At 47.7% G+C, this 23,816-nt stretch overlaps 1 long non-coding RNA gene across 1 annotated transcript; it reads left to right on the forward strand.

The window, feature by feature from the left end:
- Positions 1-11,734: 11,734 nt before the first annotated feature.
- LOC120887386 (uncharacterized) lies at positions 11,735-23,149 on the forward strand. Its single transcript, XR_005730615.2, has 4 exons — positions 11,735-11,874; positions 17,053-17,307; positions 17,531-19,635; positions 20,045-23,149. It is a non-coding gene; the product is annotated as an uncharacterized LOC120887386 (long non-coding RNA).
- Positions 23,150-23,816: the final 667 nt, after the last annotated feature.

The raw sequence follows: 23,816 nt of genomic DNA on the forward strand, positions 1-23,816 counted from the left end.
AAAATCAGAGAACAAAAGTGGATCTCTAGAAGTGAAACACATTATAGGAGAAAAGACATCCAATGTGTTTGGAAAACACAGTTGAAAACATTGCCTAAGGGCAGCATAAAAAGAAATAGAAGGGAAGGATAAAAATGAAAAATTAAAGGACTGGGGATAGAGGTCAGCGTTTGAGTACTTGCCTAGGATGTGTGAGGTCCTGGGGTTTGATTGTTAACATTGCCAAAGCGAACAAACAAAGAAAGAAAGAAAAAAAACAACCCGGGTGTGGTGGTGGCTCATGCCTGTGATCCCAGTGGCTTGGGAGGCTGAATCAGGAGGATTGCAAGTTCAAAGCCAGTCTCGGCAAAAGCAAGGCACTAAGCAGCTCAGTGAGGCCCCGTCTCTAAATAAAATACAAAATAGGACTGGGGATGTGGCTCAGTGGTTGAGTACCCCTGAGTTCAATCCCCAGGACCCCCACCCCCCAAAAAAAGAAAGAGGAAAAACAAAAACTAAATATTGAAGACCCAACATCTGAATAATAGGAGATAAAATAAATATATTATAATGCACCATAGATAAAGTGAACACATAATATCTGAAATAGATCAATCAAGTGCAGCATCTGTTATTTAGAATCACAGTGATGGTAAATGTCAGAGGAAACCATGTCTCAGGAAGGAGCAGGGAGGGAGTGGGTATGGGGGTCAGAGAGCTGTGATATCTTTTATTCCTGTTTGGCTTTTAAGGTACATGCATATGCCATTCTAATTAAATTAAGATAAAATAAATGATGAATAAGTATAATGACATAATAATGAAACAAAATGAAAACAGCTTGCCAAGGAGAATTTTAAAAAGGCTTCCCACGTAACTCCCAGGCTCAGTCATTTGGGGGAGTCAAGGACCTACTCAGTGTGCGCCCTGTGCTGACCCAGAACAGGGGTGCTAGACTCAGAGTGGACACCACTGGCTTTAAGTTCCAGGAGCTCACTGTTTAGTGGAGGAGACGGACACTTCTCAGTGGACACCCAAGCACCGCTATGGAAAAGGATGCAGCCTGCGAAGGAGAGAGCACAGAGAGCGAGGGGCGGGGTGAAGCTCATTCTGGTGCTGAGTCTTACAAGACAGCTCCCTTAGAATGGGAGGGGAAGGGGTCGTGCCAGGTGCAGGGTGTCTGAGCTGGGGCACGGGCAAGAAGCAGAACTCGGGGGCTGAGGGAAATGCAGCTCCCCGTTGCTGGAGGGCATGGGGAGGTGAGCCAGAGGCTGGAGGAGCCGGGGTCCTGCAGAGAGGACTTGGAGGGGGATGCAGCATGTGGTCTCTGTTCTGGGAAAGGAGAGCTGACAGTTGTGGTAGACAAGAGCCAGCTGTGTCCCACTCGTCTCTTAGATCACGATGGCTGCTCTGTGAGAAATAGATGGTAGGTCCTGAGGCGAGGGAGAGGGACCAGCTAAGCTTGGACTGCAATTCTCCAGGCGAGGGACAGTGGTGACGGCAGGGATAGAGGAAAAAGCCAATTTTATTGATTTTGGAAGTGAAATCAGCAGGACTTGAGATGGACTTGATGTGTGGCAGGGGAGAAAAAGGGACGGAGGAAATGGAGGCTCTGTCTTGAGAGCCGGATGGATGAGTATCTAAAGGACAGTAAGTAAATGAAGCAAGAGGAGTTCTGGGGAAGGAGCGAGAGTAGGCAGCGCTGCCCCCATGCCCTGTGGGTGTGGGTTCAAGTCCATCTTGAGAAGGCCCAGCTGCACAAAGCCTCCTGTGCTTCTGCAGATGCCTAGAATGTGAGAGTTGAGGATTCCTAGACGAAGTCTTTCTTGTCTCATCCTCAAAATTGGAGCCTGGAAGTTATGGGGGTGGAGTTCTCGCCTGCCTAAGTACCTTCTCCAGGACTCCCTGAAGACGTGTCTTCTCAGTCTGCAGGTATTTCAAGCTTTGCAGTCCTCACGGATTTGTGCACCAAATTATCTTCAACACTCTTTGGGAGGGCAATAATTCAGACAAGATGCTCTGGGCAGAACACTTGACAGGCACAGCTACTGCCAACTCTTGCCTCGAGTCTCCAAGACCAATGGAGTCTGCATCCGGACAGTTCATGCAAACCTCTCCCTTTCTGCCTTTAAAATCGTCCCCTGGCCTGACTTCCAGGACGCACCCTCAGCTCACTATGGTACCTGGATCCCCACTGCAGTTCTCTGCTATTCCCAAATAAATGTCATTGCTCTTCAGAGAATCTCTGATTGTTATTTAGGTTGTCAAAATTAAGCACATTGCATTAAAATAAAATCAAAGTGCAACTTTGAAATAAAAAGGTACAAACTTGAGAATGTAAATTGAGTGAAAAATTTGAAGATTACCTGTACGTGTTCAATAATTAGAATGGGGGCCCAGATGAACTAAATCCTCTCACTTTGTACCTCTTGTTGATAGGGGCCTGGAACTTTCAAAAACCTTGTCTCTGGTAGTGATGCTTTAATTTCTGAGAGCTAAGGATGCCTCTACCTAAGGGCACGCATGGCCCTGATTGACTGGCAGGTCCCCAGAGTCGCTCTCTTAATACCAACTGTTATAAACATCTTTGAGTTGCACATTTCTGAACTCATTAAAAATTCTCTTCTAGAAATACCCAAAAATGTCTTTGTTTCAGCTATTTGAATTTGGCTCTGGGTCAGATGCAGTAACTTGCCAGCACAGATGCAATTATAAAACCACGTGGAAATGATTCTCGTGGCAGATTTGAGTAGTAAATAGAGAGACAGTTTAGGGTAGCGCAGCCTTTTTCGGAAGAAAAGATACTCATTGGCTTACATTATTTTTTATTGAAGTGTATAGGAACATTAAATAGCACATAAATTTCTTATGCTTTTAGCTCTTAAGCTGTAAAACCAAAATGGGTATACAAATCAAATTTAAACAAAATACAGCAGAACTCCAATACTCTGTAAAGCTGATAACATCGAGTGCCCCAAAGCAAAGATACAGGAGGCTGGGGTAAGATTCTTGCTCCTGCCATAAAGGACTAGAAAATAACGGTAGAGCATGAGATTTCACATATCCTTAAAGGCATCACCAAGCTGTGGGTACAAATAACTGCAAATGGATCAGTTGCAGAGAGGAGAGAGCCCTTCGTAGGTGAGCAGAGATCAGCAGGCTTCCTTTTTAGGGGCACTTGCCAGGTGCAAGCAGAAGGCAGGGTTCAGCCTTGCCACAGGCAGGGGACTCCGGGAGGAAAGAAGCCGGGGTGATGTCTGAAGACCCCGTTGGCCGGCGTGAAGGATGGGAAGCTGGCTTTTCCTACCCGCCTCTTCTCTTGCACTGGACTTTTACTGAATTCTGGGGTTGAGGGTAAGACTAGAGTGTGGCTAGACAGGCAGATTAAGAGTCCCTGCAAAGCACCGTGCCCGAGGCGAGGGTGCTGGAGAAACACACATGAAATCCAAGGAGAACAGACTTCACCTGAAACCCAGTCCCACCGCAGCTTCCTCCCCGTGAGGAGGCGGCTCTCTCCCAGGCAGCTGCCGGAAAAAGCAGGGTATTGACTGTCTCACCCACTCAGCAGCCTGAGAAGGTGGGATGCAATCTGCACCCTGAGCTCCAAGATAATGTTATTTTTCAGAAGTTACCCTGAGGAGCACGTGCCAATGACCATCAGGAGAACTTTATTCTAATACCAAATGTCCACCCAGAGGGGAGCTGAAGCCTTGTTTCCACAGCCCAGGAAGCAGAAGGAATAATCATACAGTATTGTAATCATACAGGATCACCCTTGCCCCTTAATATTGTGAAGCCTTTCCCCTCCCTGAATACGCATGCCCTGCCCAAATAAACTGCAGCTTGCCCCGGTTTCCACAGGCCCCAGCCACAATGCTTCCCACAGGGTCTCCTTATTTGCTGTGAACAGATTTGACTCCATGTACCAGCTCTCCTGTGTGCTCTGTTCTGATTCAATGGTCTCCATCTCTGTGGCTCTTTTAGATACAATGTCTGACAGACAACAACAACAACAAAAAAAAAGAGATTTGTAAAGAAGCAGGAAAATGTAACCTGGTAACAAAGAGAAATAACATCTTGTTAAAGTAGATCCACAGGTGACCCAGATTTTAGAATTAGCAGGGGACCTAGAAGAACCATTAGAGAGATGTTTTCAGAAAGCACGGGCAATATTGTTCTAGTGTAGGCTTGTACTAACACATAACAGCACATCTCACCATCACGTACAACCATAACGCACCAATCTCACCATCACGTACAATCATAATGCACCAATAAGAAATGTGGAGGAAAAAAATATGGACAAAAATGGATGAGAAGGTACAGAATTTCAGAAAACAAATGGAGTGTATAGAAGGAACAAAATATCAACCTAGAACTTAAAAATATAGTAAAAATGCATGGGGTGCATAGGTTGGGGATGGGAGATTAAAACACTACTTCCAAACTGGTGGAGTGGAAAAAAATCAGCAAATCTTTATCCCCACAAAACAATAGAAAACTGGGGAAAAGTGTTTAAAAATCACAATTTTTAAGTCTGTGGGAACTGGCCAAAGGCATCAAAAAACTAAAACCCCTGAAGTCAATGTGAACTGTGAGAGAACAACGGGAACTGGTGGGGTTTTGGCCTGGGCTGCTCCCATTCTAGTTCTGCAGGGTCAAGTGAAAGATCGAAATTGAAGCTGACTTAATTTGTTGCTGAATGCATAAAAATCTTGGCCTAGGGGCCTTGTGGAAAATGGCAGTGATCTTGGTGGCAAAGAATCAGAGAAAGCCTGCATTGTAGCCTGCCTGTTGTTGGAGCAAGCAAGTGATAAGCAATCAGCCAGAAGGGTAAGAGATTCAGGGAATGAGGTGGCCATACTGGACCTGCTATGCCCCCGTGTATCCCTGGCAATCTGCAAGTTTTCATGCTCAAATTGCTCATCTACTGGAGCAGGTCCTGGGTCTCCCATCTGCTAATAAAGGGCAGTGTAGAAGGCCCAGCAGAAAGTACAATTTGATCCAGGATCAGCTACATGATTTTCAGGGACTAGCACAAAACACAAATGCAGGAAAAGATTACATAAGCATGTCAGACGGCAATAACAATGCATTAAAAAAAGAAAATCTGGAGCCCTGCTAAGCAAGGGACCATGTGTGACCACACAGACTGCGTACCCAGGAAGCTGGCCTCCACTCTAGCTGATTTTTAATGCCCCTGAACTTGGAATGTGTTTCCCAAACTACATACAAATTCACTCGAGACAGGAAGAGACTTACTAGATGCTGGTATTTTGTCATCTGCCTTGTCACGGACTGACCACTAAACTATGCTGTTTCAGAGCTAGACCCTAGGAAGGCAAGATTAAATACAAATACCAAAAAACAATGACATAAGAAATAAAAGAGCATATAAAAGCATATAAAGAACAACAAAACTGAGTAGGAACACCAGCAGCACCAGCAGCTTCACCCTGTAGAAGAGACAGAATCTACAGAATTAATTCAAGCAAGTCACTGAGCAAACAAAACCAATAATGATAGTGATCCCAGAGGGAGGGACTCAGAAGCCAGAGCTCCAGTGGCATACTGCCCAAAATACTTAGTTTTCAGCAACAGCAACATAAAACATGCAAAAAAATAATCAAGGGTGGCCCATACTCAGTAAGCAAAGCAGTCAACTGGAAACTTGCTGCTCATTGCAAAGGTTGGTATTAACTAGGAGGACTTGAAAGCAGTAGATAACATGTAAAAAGATTAAATTTCTCATCAAGGAAAATATCACTAAAAAGATAGACATAAAAATAAATAAAATATAAAATAAAAAAATTCTGGAGCTGACTAGTACTGAATGAAAAATTCATTAAAAAGATCAAAAGCAGATGTGATGTGAATGGGCAGGAGAAAAAATCAGTGAAGTGGAAGGCAGGCCAGAAGGAATTATCCATGTGAAGGACAGAGGGGGAAAGAGAAGTACGTGGTGCCTCCCAGATCTGTGGGAAACCATCAACCACTCCAACAAGAATTCCAGATACAGATACAAGAAAGGACAAAACAAAACAAAACAAAACTCAAAGAAATAATGACTAAAACCTTCTGAAATTTCATGTAAAACATTATACATCCAATAATCTCAATACACTCTAGACAAATGAAAAGAAATTCCATGTTCATTTACTAGAAGCCCAGGTGTGTGTGTGTGTGTGTGTGTGTGTGTGTGTGTGTGTATGTGTGTGTTTTGGTAAACCCAGGGGCACTTAACTCCTGAGCCACATACCCAGGTCCCCCCCTTTTTTATACCTTTATTTTATTTATTTATTTTTTATGTGATGCTGAGGATCCAGCCAGGGCCTCACTCATGCTAGGCATGCTAGGCAAGGGCTCCACTAATGAGCCCCAGCCCCTAAGCCCTTTTTAGGTTGAGATAGGGCCCTGCCAAATTGCTTAAGGCCTTACTCAGTTGGTAAGACTGGCCTTGAACTTTGGATCCTGCCTCAGGGTCCGGAGCCTCTGGGATGACAGGTGTGTGATACTGTGCCTGGCAAAGCCCAGTGCTGTTTGTTAAGAATGGCAATTCTCTCAAATCAAGCTATTGATTTAATGCAATCCCTATCAAAATCCAAGCAGCCTTTTTTCCCCCAAGAATTTCAATAGCTAACATTAAAATTCTTGTGGAAATATAAAAAAAAAAATCTTAGAAGAGCCAAGACAATTTTGAGAGAGAGACAAAACTTGGAAACTTAGTAGATAGTATTATAACTTATGAAGCACTCAATCCAGTGTTTTAATAGAATATGGATAGACACATATCCATGGAACAGAATGGAATGTCCACTTGCTTTGTGCATGAACCTCAGCTCTGGCCATGTGAGCACACCCCCAACAGGGAAGGCTTGGGCTGGGGAGGGAGGCCAGAGAGCGAGAGCCTGTGAATGCAGCGTGGGTCTCCGCTGTGTGTTCTTGCTCCCCACCTGTCCCTGGGCTAGGTAGACGCCATCTCTTGGCTGGCTTCTTTCTGTATGTTTTAAGCATCTCACATCTTATTTCGGCTTCTAAGCCATCCTGTGACCTCTGGAAGGTCCTGCCAGGCAGCGTCAGCTTCTAGGGGGGATTTCCAAAGCAAGAGGCTACCGGCTCCCCCTGGAAAGTTCTGCTATCCCTTAAGATGTTGGTTTGTTTCAGAAAAGGCTCCCAGAGAAAATTACAAGGAACCAGCCCACATGGCAGAGCCCCAGGAGTCAGTCTTCAGGTGACCAGGTGGACTTTGCTTGCTAAAAATTCATTGTAATGCTAAATCCCCTGCCATGTTTGAACATGCAGTGTTTGAACATGCAGTGTATGAAGCCCAGGACCCCACACTGAGCATGCTCAGGAGCGCACCCTCCTTACGTGGGGTGAGGGGTCTCACCCTGCTGCCCTGCGGAGACCCTGCTCTGGGGTCACCCTGGTGCTCCCTGTCCGTGCCTGGTAGGGAACCTCTCCCACGCCTGCTTGCTCCTGGTTGTACTTATTGGCTTTAGACTCACCAAGGCGTGACGGCTCTCAGGGGTTACAGAGGCACACTTGGAACTTGTCGCTGGTGTCAGGGTGCACGGAACCTTCGTTAGCTATGTCAAAACCAGAACGGTCTCTGATTCTTTAGAGGTACTTACTGGAGCAACTCAAGAGAGTTTTGAGGAAGATAGGAAACGGCTGAGTGTGTGAAACTCAAACTTATCCTAGGAATAATATTTTCTTCCTAAAAAACAAAATAGGAAAGAGCCCTGCCGAAAAATTCCTCCTATTTACTTGTCCCCTATTGTCCCTCTCTGTGGTTGGGTTTCTTGGTTTTACTTAAAAATCAAGCAACTTCCTATGGTTGGAATTAAACAGTAAAATGTAATTTAATGTTATGTCTCCAATGCCATGTTAAAATTCCATTGCAAGAATTCTAAGATCAGTTTATTCAAAGCTCTGTCTTGCTGGGTGTCAAGGTGCTCGCCTGTCATTTCAGCCATGTGAGAGGTCGAGGCAGGAGGATTGCAAGTTTGAGGCCAGCCTGGGCAACTGAGCAAGACACTGTCTCAAGATAAAGTTTAAAAGAAAGGTTGGGCGTGTGGCTCAGTGATAGAGCTCTTGCCTAACAAGGGCAAGGCCCTGGGTTCCACCCCCAGAACTATAGAAAACAAACTAGAAAAGTATAAGCCTCTCTCTTCCTTTCCCCCTCCCATGCCTTTTTCTCTCAATCTTTTTTTTTTTTTTTTGACCCTTCTCTATCTTTCCCTTCTCTTGCTTTCCTAAATAATTCAGTTCTAAAGCCATCGGATGGGGTGGGGCTAGAAAGGAGGCCAGGTGGGACAGTGGTGGTCCATCCTGGTGAGAAGGATGTCCAGGCTGGGGTGGCCACAGCTGGCCCTCAGAGCCATCCGTGGATTGATCACCTCCTGGGTGAAGTTCAGAACCAAGGGCGGGGGTGTAGCTCCGTGGTAGAGCACTTGCCTAGCATGCACCAGGCCCCCGGGCTAGATCCTAGCACTGCACCCCCCAGAAAAAGGTTTTAAAAAATCCAATTCTAAGTTATTGTAGAATTAAATACGAGAGGCAGAACAACAAAGCTTCTAGAAAATAATACACTAGAAAATTTTCTGTTCCTGGCGTGGGGAACATTTTCTTAAACAAGGCCATGAAAATCACTAATACACACAAGATTAAACACTGAAAATAAGACTTTTGTTCAAGCAAAAAACACTATTAAGAGAACAAAATGGAAATCAATACAGCAGAAGGAGGTACTTGCGGTGCACGAAACAAAAGCTCTCGTGAAAGAATACGTAAATAACTTCTCTACATCAATAAGAAAGGGACAGAGAACAAAAATAAAACAGGGCACAAGGTTTGAAGAAGTCCTTCAAAAGACAGCACATGGAAACCTCCTGTATAGAAAGTCTTAAATCGCATTAGTAATTAAGGAAAAGCAGATTAAACCTTCCAAGTCATCCCAGCACACATCCCCCAGCCTAGCTGAAACTAAGCAGTCTGCAGGACGAGGGGGTAATTTTCATACACTGGTTGTGGCGAATTGTTCAAACCCCATTGGGAAACAGTTTATTTTCTTACATATTAAAGTTAAAAAATCCTATGACCAAAAAATTCACTCTGAAAAGTTCCACCCATTATAAACACATCCTTATGTGCTGAAAGACACGGAGGAGTCTCTTCCACACGGCATTACTCATGCAACATATGTCCCCAATGAAGCAGTCATGACTAAACTATGTGAAGAACTCCCACAAAGCAAAAGGAAAGCCGCCGTCAACAGAAGTGTGGAGATAAATCGCAGATAGTCACTTTATAAAAGAAGATGCCCGGATGGCCAGCGACCATTTGGAAAAGTACTGATGTCATTAATCATCAGAGAACCGCAAAACAAAACCCCATCCAATAACCCCACAGACGAACCTCTTACTCCTACGACATCGGCAGGATTTAGGGCAACTGGGACTCTCGGTGAAGCTGGTGGGAGTCAAGCATTGCAACATCATGTGGCTTTTCTGCTGAAGTCCCCATTGCACCTACCCTGTGGCTGGCGGTCCGAGGCTGCGGTGCATGCCTGCAGGACACACTATACGGTCTCAAAGGACCTTCAGGGCACATCTGTAATGGGCCTCATGGGGAGCGATGAGGGTCACATGTGTGACATAGCCATTCAAGGCAGTGGACTATAGTGGCAAAGTCAATGAAACAGTGCCCCACATAGCCCCGCAGACCAGCCTCGCAAGCCTAAGCTGAAGGTGCCCAGAACGACCAGGCGCAGTGGATCATGCCTGAAATCCCCGTGACTCTGGAGGCCACCAAGGCAGGAGGATCTCGAGTTCAAAGCCAGCCTCAGCAACTTAGTGAGGCCCCATCTCATAATTAAAAATAAAATTTAAATTTAAAGTGCTGAGGATGTGGCTTGTTGGTAAATCATCCCTGGGATCCACCTGCAGTCCAAAAACCAACCAATCAACCAACCAACCAACCAACAGAAATAAAAAAACAAATTGAAAAAGAAAACACCCAGGACAAAGAAAGTCTACTGTGTGGTTTCATTTGTATGTAATAAAAGAGACAGAAACGAGGGAGGCATACTGAGATCCAAGTGAGACCGGAATTTAGCCAAGTTTTCCTCGTCCGTTCGGTTCCCTTAATTATTGTTTTAATTGTACAAATTTAGGGGGCACCTTATGATAATTTGATACATATACAATCGTCAAATCAGTGTAGTTAATATTTCCATTTCCTTAAATATTAAGATTTTTTTGTTAATGTGTAGCTGTTGTACATATTTGTGTTTGGGGTATCTCATCGAGGACACAGCATGCACTGATCAAATCCGGGTGGCAAGGTGTCCGTCTCTCACCGTCACTCCTGGTTGGCTATGTGATGAAGCCTCTACCCCTGGACTTGTGTAAGTGCGTCAACCTGCCCCACACCAGGAACCCCACAAACACTGAGAACTTCCAGCAGCTCGGGGCTGCCTCCCTCCCTGGCCCCTAACACAGCTGCCTGAGAAAACTCCAGGGTGACCAATAGACTTTACCCTTTGGTTGTGGCCAGGCCTGACCATGGGAAGAGTCAGACTTTCTTAGTGCACTTACTAAGAAAGACTTAACACTGTGACTCCTCCCTCCCTGGGAGAGGTGCACACAGTCATTTGGGGTCCAGAGGGCTGCTTCCTGGACCCCCTCGGATGCCAGAACCCACTAGATGATGTCAGCGTCTGGCATAGGATTTGCAGGCAACCCACCCAGCCCCTCCCAGAGCCTGAATTCACATCACCTCTGGATCACTTACAGCATCTAATGCAATGTAAATGTTATGGAGTAATTGTTTCACAGAGCTGTTCAGGGAATAGGGACAAGAAAAATGTCTGTACACATTCAGTAGAGATGCAGGTTTTTTTTTTCTCCCCCAAATACTTCCGCCTGCATTTAGTTGAATCCTGGGATGCAGAGCTCAGGGGTACGAGGGCCAGCGGTCTGTCTTTCTCAAGGACCTGAGACGCTAATCATCAGGAGGTGTGGAGCCCTCCACCCTCCAGCTGGCCAGCAGTGGGCTGGACTAGTCACTTACCTGACCCACCCTTTCCAAATGTTCCCTTCCCTGCTGCTACTGAGTCCCCCTCTTTCCCTCCCTGACCCTCACCCGGCCCTTTCCAAGGCCCAGTCTCCTCTGTACAGATTCATGGGCAATAGTATTAAGATCTGTCTGTTCCACTTGTCTAGGGTCTGGCTTTGCTTATCTTTGACCTCCACAGCAGCGAGGGATAGAGAGGGTGGAGAGGACAGAGATGGGAAGTCACCTGGGGCCTTCTGGGGGCTAAAGTTCTATCCCTGACCTGGTGTTGGTTGTACCAGTGGCTAAAAAAAACAAAAACGAACAACGATGACAAAAACAACCTGTCCTTTTTTGATTTGCAAACATTTCTGTCGGTGTGTTACATTTTTAAGTTGTTTTAAAGCATTTAAAAAACAATAATAACTGGATCTGCTACTCACCGGAGGTTTGTATTCAACCCACAGCTTCCTAAAATAATGTGAAGGAAAAGTGCTGTTTGTTATTAGCTTTGGGATAAAAGCTGTAGATTTGGATGTTGCTGGTAGAATTCATTTTAGGAAGAACATATATTTTTGTGTATTATTAGCTTCCTGTGAAGCCACTTGTATTAGATTTTAAACTTTCAAGGTTGAATCTTTCTTTGTTGTTCATGCATTTGTGGTGGTTTCTGTCTTGTTCTTGTTGCTGCAGGACAGGGAGTGAGCCCAGGGTGCTCTAGCCCTGAGCTACATCCACAGTCCTTCTTTATTTTGAGACGGGGGTCTCTAAGTTGCCCAGGCTGGACTCGAACCTGTGAACCTCCTGCCTCAGCCTCTGGAGTAGCTGGGACTACAGGTATGTGCCACGCTGCCTGGATTTCTTTGCCTTTTTTGAAGTGTGTGTGTTGAGTAGTGGACATTCCTAGGGAGCAGTGCCTGGTAAACCTTGGCTTTGGGGGATAGGCATCCTAGTGTTGCTTTTTGATTTAAATTTTAACAAAAGCAAACACTTATCTGGTGCTTACTACGTGGTGTGTTTTCTCAGCACTTTGCATGTGTATTAACTCATTTATTCCTCAAAATAAGTCCTCACCGGTGAGTTTTCTCTTGAGGCACAGAGAGGTTAAGCTATTAGTCCAAGATCTCACAACCAATAAGTTGGAGCATCTGGAATCATGTGGTCTGACCTCAGAACTCATGCCCTTAACTGTATGCCATCCTGGTTGTACATTCACTCTTGTGATGGTAACTGAACATTTGACTGCATTTGGTAATAACAATGATGTTCTGTGGCCTTTAAAACCTATAGAGAATTAAACTGAGCATGAGATATTGAGCATGTAAATGGGCAGAGGAAGACCTATGCAGAATCAGAACCATCTGCGGCAGCCTGTCCAAGAAAAACAATCGATTATTTCTGGTAGCCAGCCCACCCATCGATCCTGCTGTCCCCGAGTCAGATTCATGGAAGTCAGACTGCTGTTACTAGTGACCAGTCCAGGAACCCAAACAGTATGGCCAGGGCTTGGTCTATAACAGACAGCTTCCCTGATTTTGGTTCCACCAAGCAGAGAAAGTGGAATGTGCTCCCTTCCATTGCAGGGATGCCTGCTCTGGGTCGCCCTCTTCCGCCTTCCCTGGACAAGCCCCCTCTCGGACCCCCGAGACACCCCTACCTCCTTCTGAAGCTGCTGCCAGGCTGAGTTTGCAGCCCTGCAAAGGGCAGGAGGTGGTGGCCAGCTCCTTTGCCACAGCAGACTCCAAGTGAGCAGCTCTACGTGGGTGGTCTCTACGTGGGTGGGCTGTCTTTCTAGAAATGACGCCATTTCTGCGAGGAGCGGCCACCAGCAGCCTGAATGAAGTACCTGTGTGAGCCACTGGCCACACTGATCACACCTCCGTGGTCACACTTGACCAGAGCTGTCATCCATCTGCACCTGGTCTGCCCCGAGGTTTATCCAACACTGTAAAAACCAGCTCTAAGGGGTCCTGGGTACCACGTCCAAGGCTTCTGCCCTCGCCCACGCTCCTCCTGGTTTACCGTCTCTCTTCCCCAATTCTCTCTTCAGCTGCCGCCTCCAGATCCTCTCCCCTCTGTCTTCTGATGCTTTCCAAGCTCTCTCCAGTATCCAAGGCCAGGCCTGGTCCCCACCCCCAAACAATCAACTTGGGAAAGGTTTACCAAGGACAGCCTTGGGACTTCCTTCTGGGATGCAGTGTGCCTCAGGTCACTGGAGGGGCGGCCTGGTCAGGATGGCCCCGCAAGATGGCTTTCCCCGTTCATCTCGAGACTCCATGGCTTCCCGATGAGACAGAATGATGGATGGAGCCCTGGTATTTACCCATTAAGGCAATGAGGAGTAGGTCTAATTTGTGGGATCTCTAACTGATAGTTTGCATTTTAAGGTTAAGATAGTTTATTGCTTCCAGATGGTCAGCTAACTTGCAGCCAGAGGAGCCTTACTGCAGAGTTTAAGAATAGCTATGATGCAGAGAGAGATTTTAATTATCATGTAAAGGATCTAATTAAAAAGACATACAGAAGTCGGCTTTTCACATGCTCAAGCCTATAAAGATCGGTAGTTTAAAAAATTACCTTAAGGAGGAAATTGGAAAATTTATTCAATTTGAAGCAGAGACACTTGAGGAATTTCTCAAATTCGGGACCTGGAAGGAGGCTGCCTGTTCGTACCCAGGTCCCGGATCCTCGCCTTGCTCCTTCTGCCTCTTCACGGCAGGGGCTGTGAAGACTCCTGAAACCCTTTTGTTCTTTATGAGTTTATTTCTGGAAAAAAGGAAGATTCTTTTCAGTCAGTTAATCTGACATCGAGCCAGCAATTGACTGTTTTTTTTTTTTTTGCCTTTGAACTGGACACCCCACGGGTTTGATCCTGACTCTTCCCGTTACTGCTGACCTTGGACAAGGTACAAGCCCTTTCAGCCTCAGTTTCCTGCTCTGTAAACGGAGGAGCCCCTCTGCTGGTTTCTGGGGCACCTCTGAGATGAGTTTTGCACCTGTGCCTAGTCATAGGTGAGGGCCAGACCCGACTGATGACAGGTGGGGACAGTTCTACATCAGCACTCTCTTCTCTGTGACATCCTCTCCCTGGCCCTGGGGCTCTGCAGCACAGGAGGGAGCATTTTGCAAAAGGAGCAGTTGTGTTTGTAGGAGGGAGGTGACAAAGTCCTGCTGGAGGCCAACGGGGCTCTTGGGGCTTAATGACTTGGAACCAGGAAGCTGCTGATGAGTGATACAGTGACCCTGAATCGACACCTTCTTCCCACCTCTCTGCAAGACAGACCTCCTGACTGTTCTCCTCATTTTCTCTGCTTGGCACCGTCAGAGAGGGCTGAGACGGAAAGCTGAAGCCAGGCCAGACAGCCCAGGGAGGAGACCTCACCTGCCGTCCCTCCTGGGTCTCACAGCGTCCCTCACCTCCCTGGCTGCTCTCCTTCCCCTTCCCATCCCAACTCGATCCTGGGATTGATTTAATTAGAATAAAATTGAGGTCTCCGAATATGTCAATCCTCTTTCCGGAGCTGTTGTCTCCACAGCCCCATCTCCTCTGTAGCTCGGCAGAGTACAACGAGCTTGGCCAGATGCTCTGCAAGAGGACACACGTCCTTCTGCTGCTCGGAGCTGGGGACCCTCGCGTGTCTGGCACCAAAGCCACACTCCGTGATGCATATGCACCAGCCTGTCTGCTGCCCCACAACCCGGGGTGTCTTTAGACTTCTGTGTCCACCTTTGATGGTTGTACCTGTTTTTTGATGGAGGGGGTAGAGGAGACTGGCAGTGGGTGGGGATGATGAAGGAATGAAGCAAGGATTCTCCTTGAAGACCCGTGGGTATCTGGACAGACACTCCATTTCCACACTCAGTAGGACTTAAAAGGCGGGACGTTGGCCCCGGTCAAGGGATGTTTAATTCATTACCTGCGTGACTATTGTAGCCTTATCTAGTCCTGGTGGGAGTCCCAGGTGGCTAATAACTTCCCGAAGTATCCTTTGCTTTCTTCTCTTCTTCCCTTTCTACCTTCCTGCCATGTTCAGAAGTCAGATTTAAAAGAATGGGAAGAAGATTTCCAGACCGGAACTCTTTGCTCTTGGGAACAAAGCAGAGAGACAGAACTAAGCGCAGCCAATGCTAGCCCCGTCCACGAGCCTCTCCTGTCCACGTGGACCAGTGGGCTCTGGTCACTAGGATCACGGGCTCTGCTGGGGGACAGGTCCAGTCACTCCTCCTACAGGCCACTGCAACGGAAGGCGGCTCTCCTGTGGAGATGCAGAAAGGGCTCCCACGACTCGGCACATCACCCTTCACTCAGAATCAGGAGAGAAGCGCTAACAGGCCTTTCCTGAAAGGAGATCTACGAATGACCTTCAAACACGGGGAAATGTCTGTGACCATTCGTCACCAGGGAAAATGCAAATTAAAGCCACAAAGATATACCATCCCATACCCACGAAAACAGCTGAGATGGAGCTGGCTGGTGGCAGCAGGCACTAGTGAGGAGCTGGGCAGCTTCTCATGACACTGCACATGTGGGCTTCCAGCAATCCCATGCCTGTCACTACTCATGGGACTGACACACGTGCACACAGAGGCTGTGGAGACCATCCACGGCATTTTTACTTACACTGGCAAAAGCGAAGCTTACGTGTGTCCATCAATATGGACTAGAGAAAGAAACTGGAATGTCCTCCTATAGTGAGACAGGGTGTGAGTATTTTTTAGCATGAGAAAAAGAAAAAATTATCGATTCATGCTGCGATATGAATGAGGCCTAGGCTAATCATTGAAATTGAAAGAAACCAGATAAGAAAAACTACTTATTTGTATAATTCTGTTTCTATAGAAAACAAATCAGTTTTTCGTAGGATTGGAATTTTGGGAGACACTGATGACAGAGGGTCACAAGGGAACTTTTTGGGGTGATATGAATGTTCTCTACTTTGAGAGTGGCAGTTGTTACCTTGATGTTTCAGGGACACATATGTGTTAGTCAGTTTTCTGTTGCTATTTCAGAATGCCTGAGACAATCAGTTTAATAAGAGAAAAGGTTTATTTCAGATCATGGTTTCAGAGGCTTCAGTCCCATGGTCTCTGGGCCCTGTTGCTTCACCTCTGTGGCAACATAGTAGCTCACGGCAGAGTGTGTGCAGAAGTCCTGTTCACCTCCTGGCAGCCAGGAAGCAGAGAGAGATGCAAACGGGCTGGGTCCCAACATCCCCTCCAAGAGCACACCCAAACCCAATGTACCATCCAACTTCCTCCTGCCAGGCCCCACTCTCACAAGCTCCACCATCTCCCAAAAGCACCACAGGCTGCCTCTGGGGGAATGCATCAGCTCCAAACTATAGCAGCACATGTTGGTGAAACATCATTGAAATACACTCTTAGGACAGGTGCACCTTATGTTACATAAATTACACCTTGAAGAAGCTGAATTTGGAAAACAGTAGGAAAGCACAACCCTGTCTGGGCCAATACATCAGCCACAAACTTTCTAAAGATGTCGAGTAGGCTAGGGAGTTACTTGTGGAGATGTGACCCAAACTTTTGGCAGGAGGGCAAATCAGAAGCCTTGGTGTTTGCTCAGGAAGACTTTGGTGGCTGTTCAGGAGAACAGGATGGAGTTTGTACCCCATGAAGTCCCTCGACCACCCACCACTGTGGTGTGGATGGTGAAGACGGAGGGACGGCGAGTGGTTCAGTGGTTCTATATAAAATTGCATTTATTATGCTCAGTGTAAAACCGAGTTACTTGAAAGTGGCGGATAATAATGGAAAATCAGAGGCTTCTGAACTCAGAAAATGTCAGCTGGCATGCTTTTGTGGGCCTGCACTGAAACGTGAATATCCTAAGCTTAGTGTTGCTATTACGGCTCTGGAAGGCACAGGGCAGGTGTTTTGATGTTGGTTTTATGACTGGCTATAAAGAAATTCTCCTATATATGCTCGTGTGTATTGGGCACAAAGAGGCTTTCTCTTCCTATCGAATTCAAGTATCTCTTTTATTTCTCTTTATAGGAATAAATTTCTGTATACACAATGGAAGATACAAACCAGATTCCTGTGGACCTGCTCACATTTCAGGCTGAAGAACAGACATGAGGGCCACTGTGGGCCATGCCTCCTGACCCATCCAGACCAGAGACCGCGAGCTGATTTCCTCAGTTCATGAACTCCCCCCTCTCCAGCCAGTGCTTGTTGGGAGGGTCTCCCACCAACACGGAGAGCAGATGTGTACTCTGTGTGTCTCACAGTCCTTGGAGTTGCAGGATGGTGAGCAGATCACTAGGTCAACGTGGCTGTTGAGGGGAGCATCCCCAAACGCAGAGGGCATGTCCATAGGATGCAGGCTTTAGGGAGCTGGGGGAGATTTTGCACACACACACACACACACACATGCAGACTCACACACAGGCAAGCACATGGTACGTACCTCATGGACATGCAAAGGGCCCATCTGGTGAGGAATCATGGGCCCTCGTTGTCCCCTTCACAGTCTCCATGAATGAGCCATCTGCGAATTCCTCGACCTACCTAGGGCTGGAAAGGAAATGAGGAAAGCCTGCGTCCTGGCCTGGGATGAAGAAGATGGGATCCTGTCTCCCTCATTTCACCACAGGGAAAGCCATCTTCTGAGTACGAAGCAGAAAAGAGCACTTGAGTATAATTTATTTATTCGCCTAATTTGCTAATGTGCATGGATGAGCTTATTGATCGCTCTGGCGCAGAAACGGTGGCCTCCCCTGCCTGGGGTGCACAAGGAGCTTGGATCTGGCCACGTCTTCCTGGACGTCCCCTCTTTGTTCTGCTGCCCCTCTTTCCTTTTGTGCCGTAAGATACCTTCAACCTTCTTGTTGAGAGATCAATAAGAAGAGATGTCATTTGTGAATTTCGTAATGACATCCTGAAAGTGGTTGAATAATACAGCAGTCTGTGATGGGAGAGAGGAGGGGAGGCTTCTTGTCCTGCTCTCTGATCTCAGTCCAAACCAGGGTGGTGTCTGTTGTCATTTTCATCCAAGAAGCTGTGTGTCAGGCTCTGTCCCCTGCTTTCTTCAAAGAACCCCTCTCCCCCTGCATAGATGCCTGATGTCTCCTAGCATCCATCCATACCCAGGATCACCCCACCCCTGGCCTGGAGCAGCCTGGCCCTGAGCTGGGTCCCTGGAGGCCGGGATGCAGAGAGATCAGATGTAATAATGCCAGGACTCGGCGTCAGGTGAGACGGCATGGGGTGGGGGTGGGGCGAATGCCACTCGGACTCCATGGCCAGGTTCAAGGCCCCTCCTTTCATCCTGGTTCTCTTCCAGGTCCCTTGTCCCCTGGCTCAGTCCTCCACCTGGGCGCCGCTTGAGAAGTGCTATCTTTTTTCTAGTCGGTACCCTGTCCCAGGAAAACAGTTAGACCCCTGTACCCCAACCTGTGGGCCCCTCTATGACCTAAAGACAGAGCCACCTCTGTGTATCTCCTGCTCCTGGGTGATCTGCCACTCATCACCTGTTACTGGTCCTTGGAGACTAGGGTCCCCCTGCCTGCCAGGGCCTCCTCCATCACCTGCCAGGTGCTCCCACCCACCTCCCCCAGCACTCTGTGGACATGCCCCCTGAGTGGTCCCAGCCCCTCCTGCACCCCGCAGGCCACTCCATCCTCTGCCCTCTCCCTGGGAGTGGAGCTCCTGTGCATGGTGGAGATCAAAAGTGGCCACTGGCAAGGCCCTCTTCAGGTTGCTCTAGGACTCATTGGCCAAAGTGTGGTGCCCACACCCCTGATGGAATCAGGTGCTTTGGGGAGGGACACTGAAGCACTTAATTTGCACAGTGACCACATATAGTCTACCTCGGCTCAGAGTCTATGGACCCCAGACAGACTGAAAACCTGACATGAGGGCCACTGTGGCTCCTCTGCTCATCAGCTGTGGAACCTCAGCAAGTTACTGATCATGTCTGTGTCTCATTTGTTACATGGGCATGATAATAATGGCCCCTACCTCATAAGATGCCTATGTGGACCAAAATGAGCGAATGCATGTGAAACGGTAAGTTGAAACGTTAATGTTAAGAGCACGCAGGGATTGCACCTCATGAAAGTTGTTGATTATTTTGTAAATATTAGTATTTAAATTTTAGCTAATTAAAAAGAGAAGTGAGTTTGTTTAAAAAATATGTAAATGATAATACAGTTGATACTTAAACATTGAGAGGTGAGTACACCCAACTGGGAAGGCTGAGCTGCTGCAACAGATCTCCCAGATTCAGTGGTATCCAGTACTTGAGTATTTTCTTGATGGAGGATAGGTACCTCAGGTTAGCAGGTAATTTTCCTGCATGTGGTGTTTCTGGGCCCCAGGGTCCCTGTGTCTCATTGTCATCATGTGCATAGCAATGCCCAGGTTGATGCCTTCAGGTTCTAGTGCACGGAGAGGGGCAAGGAACAGCACGAAGAGGCCCCGGGAGCTCTGACGGTCCCTCCCCCAGAGGCGGTACTTGCTCTCCAGCTCATATTTGAGCAAAACTTATCGCAGAACTCACACCTGGCTGCAAGGGAGCCTGGGAAAGGAGTCTATCAGGTCTCAGGCTTTGATGGCAGCTAACTGACTTGGAAGGTAAGTGACCGGTGTTTGGGAAATACTGCTTTTGGGGTGGGTGGTAGGATTCTTCTTGGGCCCTGGGTCAGGAAGTAAAATGGCAGTTAGGAACTCCCCATGACAGGGAAGGGCCAAGGAATTTTGGGTTCACCTCACACTGGGTTTTACCTTACCCCACTCTCCACTGAGATTCCCGCTCTCTGTTCTCTTATGCAAAATCGGCTACAAAGTGTCGTGCTTTGGCATCACCTGGGACATTGCAGGATGGGATTAGGCAGAATTATACCCCCACCTACAACCCCACCAAAGATGTCCTCACCCTAATCCTCAGAACCTATGGACAGATCCTCTTACGTGAACAAAGGGACTTTACAGATGTGATTAAAATTAAAGACCTTAAGATGGGAAATCGGTCTATATTTTCCAGGTGGGCCCAGTCTACTCCTGAGAGTTCTTATAAGTGGACGATCTTTTCAGACTGCGGCTGGAGAACCAGAAAGATGGCAGCATGAGAAGAACTCAGCCTAACGCTGCTGGCTTCGGAGACCAAGGAAGCGCCATGATCCAAGCAAACTGGGAAGCTCTAAAAACTGATGGTGAAATTTAATCCTGGCTGAAAACAGGCATTAAGATACGGGATCAGGTGCAGGGATTGCACATTAAAGGTGATTAGGGCAGGAGTGCTTTTCCTCCTGAAGGATTAAGCCATTTGCAGGTTAAGGGATTAGTGGGCTATCTTAAGAGTGGGTTTGTCATAAAAGTCAGTTTGACTCTGTCTCTTGGATGTGACCCTCTTGCTATGTGGCACCCTTTACTACCTTTGAGGTCTGAGAGGGTCTCCAGCAAGGAAGAGCCCAAGATGTGCCCCTCCATGGAAGGACTCCCAGCCTCAGAGGCATGAGCTGCACAGTCCTCGACTCCTTGCAAGCCACCTGGCCACTCCGCCACAGCCACAGAAACAGACCAGCCCAGACCCAGAGGACCCCCAGAAGGGCATGTGGCCCTGTCAGTGCTTTGATCTTAACCCAGAGAGGTCCATGCCAGACTTCTGTCCTCCAGAACTGTAAGATAGGAAAGCTGTGCTGTTTTAGGACACCAGGTGGCCAGGGATTTTTCACAATAGCAATTGAAAAAAATCACATGAGAACCCATATCCCTGGTTGAGAAGAAATGTTAAAAAAGAAGGATGGAGACACCAAAAACCATTGACGGTAACCAGAGGTGAGGGGACATGGGTGACAACCAAGGAGGCTGAGGGTCTGGGGACAGTCCATTTACTTGTCCTTGGCCATGAAGTAAGCTAATGCTGGCCAAGGCACAACCCCAAGGATTTCCATTCATCCCTGAAAGTCACCTGCACTGTGGGGACCCCAGAAGCCCTGCTCATTCCCATAGTCCTGGCAGAGAGCTCGGGCTGTTCAAGTGAACTGTCACTGGGCCTTTTCTCCAATCAAGCTTCCCATTCAGCAAAACAACCCAAGAAGCTGTGGTTGCAAAGGCCACCCTCCAGAGGCTCTGTGACACCCCCAGGTAGCCAGTCTTGAACCCAAGCCACCAACCTTTACACAGAAGTCGTTCCAGCAAATATAAAATGAGGAAAGCAACATGGGGCTCATGAACTCACATCCGCATGGCAGGTTGTGGGCAAATGAAACTCCATCCAAAACACCCAGAGATGGGTTCTAGACTTCAGAGAGAGGATGGAATCAGGGCCTAATAAATGCCTCGAGCTCACCCCCACCTCCCCGAGTACCCATCCTTTTTCTGGCCAGCTGGGAGCACGACTTGATGGGCAGGACCAGGACTGGTTGGGCAGGGCAGTTCCGGTGTGGGACTGAGTGTGGAAGCCTTCTGGAGCCTTCTGGCCCTTTCACAAATCATGCCTCCCTGAGCCCCTGGTTGTCCCCTGCCTTTGCCAGCTGCCTGGTCCACTGGGGCCTGAGTCCTCTGAGCAGTGTCAGTCTCACGTAGTGGTGGTGATGTTGTGCAGGGAAAGCTCACCCCTGCCTCTCCTCCATGTACCCAAAGCCAGCTCAGCCCCCATCCCTGCTCTTCCCCAGGAGCAAGTGACAGTGACCAGGTGCTGCAGGCCTTGGGAGGCTCCTCCTGCTCGCTGATGGCTCATTTTCACTTACAGCATACAAAGACAGTCTCAGGGTTCTACAAACGTTTACTAAATCAAGAAAAGATGCACACATCAATGAGAGGCTTCAGCTGAGCTACATTTCAGGAGAGCGTTGCAGGCCAGGCAGCACCCGGGGTGTCATCTGGGGGCTGTAAGTGAAAAGATGGGCACAGAGACAGAAGGAGAGAGAGGGCATGTGCTAGGGCAGACGGCTCGACTGGTTCCCCAAGGGCCGTGACTCTGTGCATAAGCAAGACAAGGTGGGACAGGCCCAGCTCACCATCCCCAGGGGTAGGTCACATTGTTTCTCCCAACAAGAATGTAATAACTTTGGTGTTGTGCTTTATTTGCTATTTCCCTCTCCTCCTAGACAATAAGCTCCAAGTGTGCAGAGAATATCTGTCTCTGTGCTCTGCACAGAATGGTACACTGCAAGCACTCAATAAATGTTTAATGACTAAGTCATTGAATAGACACTTCACGGATTGGCAGATCAATCTGTGGATGATCTGTTGATTAAAAAGGTGCCCAGATTAAGAACTCTTTTGATGGGGCTTCCATGGAGGAGCTGGTGGCTGAACTGGAACTTTAGACTCTTGAGTTTTAGAGGTGATCCAACAGCAGAGAGAAGCCTTGGGTCAAGTTCAGCCCCAGGGCTGGTGTGCACTTGGCAGGCAGAGAGCTGCTGATTGCTTTTTCAGGGTGGACTGTTGGGAAAAGATGTGGAACAGTGTGCTTTCGTGTGCATATTTATTTAGGACTTGTGTACACGTGGGACTGTGGGTATGAATTGTGTCTATTAGATCACAGAGGTTCTGTGTCTGCTGCCTGCTTTCCAGTGGGTGCTGTGTGCCCACCCTCTGATGAGCTGCTGGTGAGCCTGGGGCAAGAGGTGTGGCCTGGATGGGGGACCTGGTGCTGATTCCTGTTTCCCCCAATGCCTAGGCTTCCTCAGGGATGGTGATTTTAACGGCAATAGCAATGCCCAATATTTATTGAGTACTGAGAGGCTGAAATACAAACAATGGCCAGACCAAAGATGATAGGACCTCACTTTCCAACCCTGCATCAATCCGCCCAGAAAGCCAATCCGTAACCTCCCAGCATTCTGTTGTAACAGCCAGGCCCTGCCATGAGCTTCTGGATGCCCTGCTTCCTCCCCAGGATCGACCAAAGCAAGCCTAACCAACTCCCCCAACTAGTCACACGGTTAACCTTTCTGGTTAGCCTACCTCTGGCTTCCCCAGGCCATCAGCCTCCAATCAGAGCACACGCGAAACCCTCTGTTTTTCCACGATAAATGCTCCCTCCCCTCTGTGTGCCCTTGAGCTTCTGTCCAGCACAAATGATGGTGAACCACCCCCTTGCAATACCAAGCCCTGAATAAACAGCCTGTGTTTGTTCCCATTTGAGTGGCCTTGGTTTGTTTCTGTGGTGCTTACTGTATGCCCAGCACTGAGCTAGGTGATGTGCACATATTTGCCTGTTTATCCTTGTCATTCAGGAGATAGCTTTATGTATGAGTGTTATTGATGTTTACCCAGAGAAGTTAGGTAATTTGCCCACAGTCACACAGGACTTCACTGGTGAGAAGCATACACAATGCCTTGCAGAGACCATGAGCACACAATTTGTCTCCCCTCTTAGCTCCCCCCACCACCATTACCTGAAGTGGGGAAGTGGATTTGTGCCTTTTTACTGTCTTTAAAATAACTCCTCTACCACAGAACTCAGGGTTCCATGAGAGACCTTGTCCCTTGCTTCTGGCAGAAGTAAGTGGACTGTTGAAACCTCTGAAAGGCAATGAACTCCAGTTTTTCTTGGTGAACTTGCAAGTCTTTTGGCCCCTCTGGTAGACTAGTGTGAGGTGCAAGAAGTTTTTAACAAACCAACAGTGAGCAGAGTGAACCGTAGTTGAAGAGTAAAGATGTGTTTGGAATCAAATCCCTCCGTGACTCTGGACAGGTACAGTGAGTTCCTTTCCAGCTTGCTAGAGCAGAAGGCAAGCAAGCCAACAAACCAGTCTCTTCAAAGAGCGTTTGTCGTTCCACCATGTTTTATGACTGGGGAAAAA

The sequence above is a fragment of the Ictidomys tridecemlineatus genome, chromosome 10 (assembly GCF_052094955.1).
Source record: "Ictidomys tridecemlineatus isolate mIctTri1 chromosome 10, mIctTri1.hap1, whole genome shotgun sequence".
NCBI classification, from domain to species: domain Eukaryota; kingdom Metazoa; phylum Chordata; class Mammalia; order Rodentia; family Sciuridae; genus Ictidomys; species Ictidomys tridecemlineatus.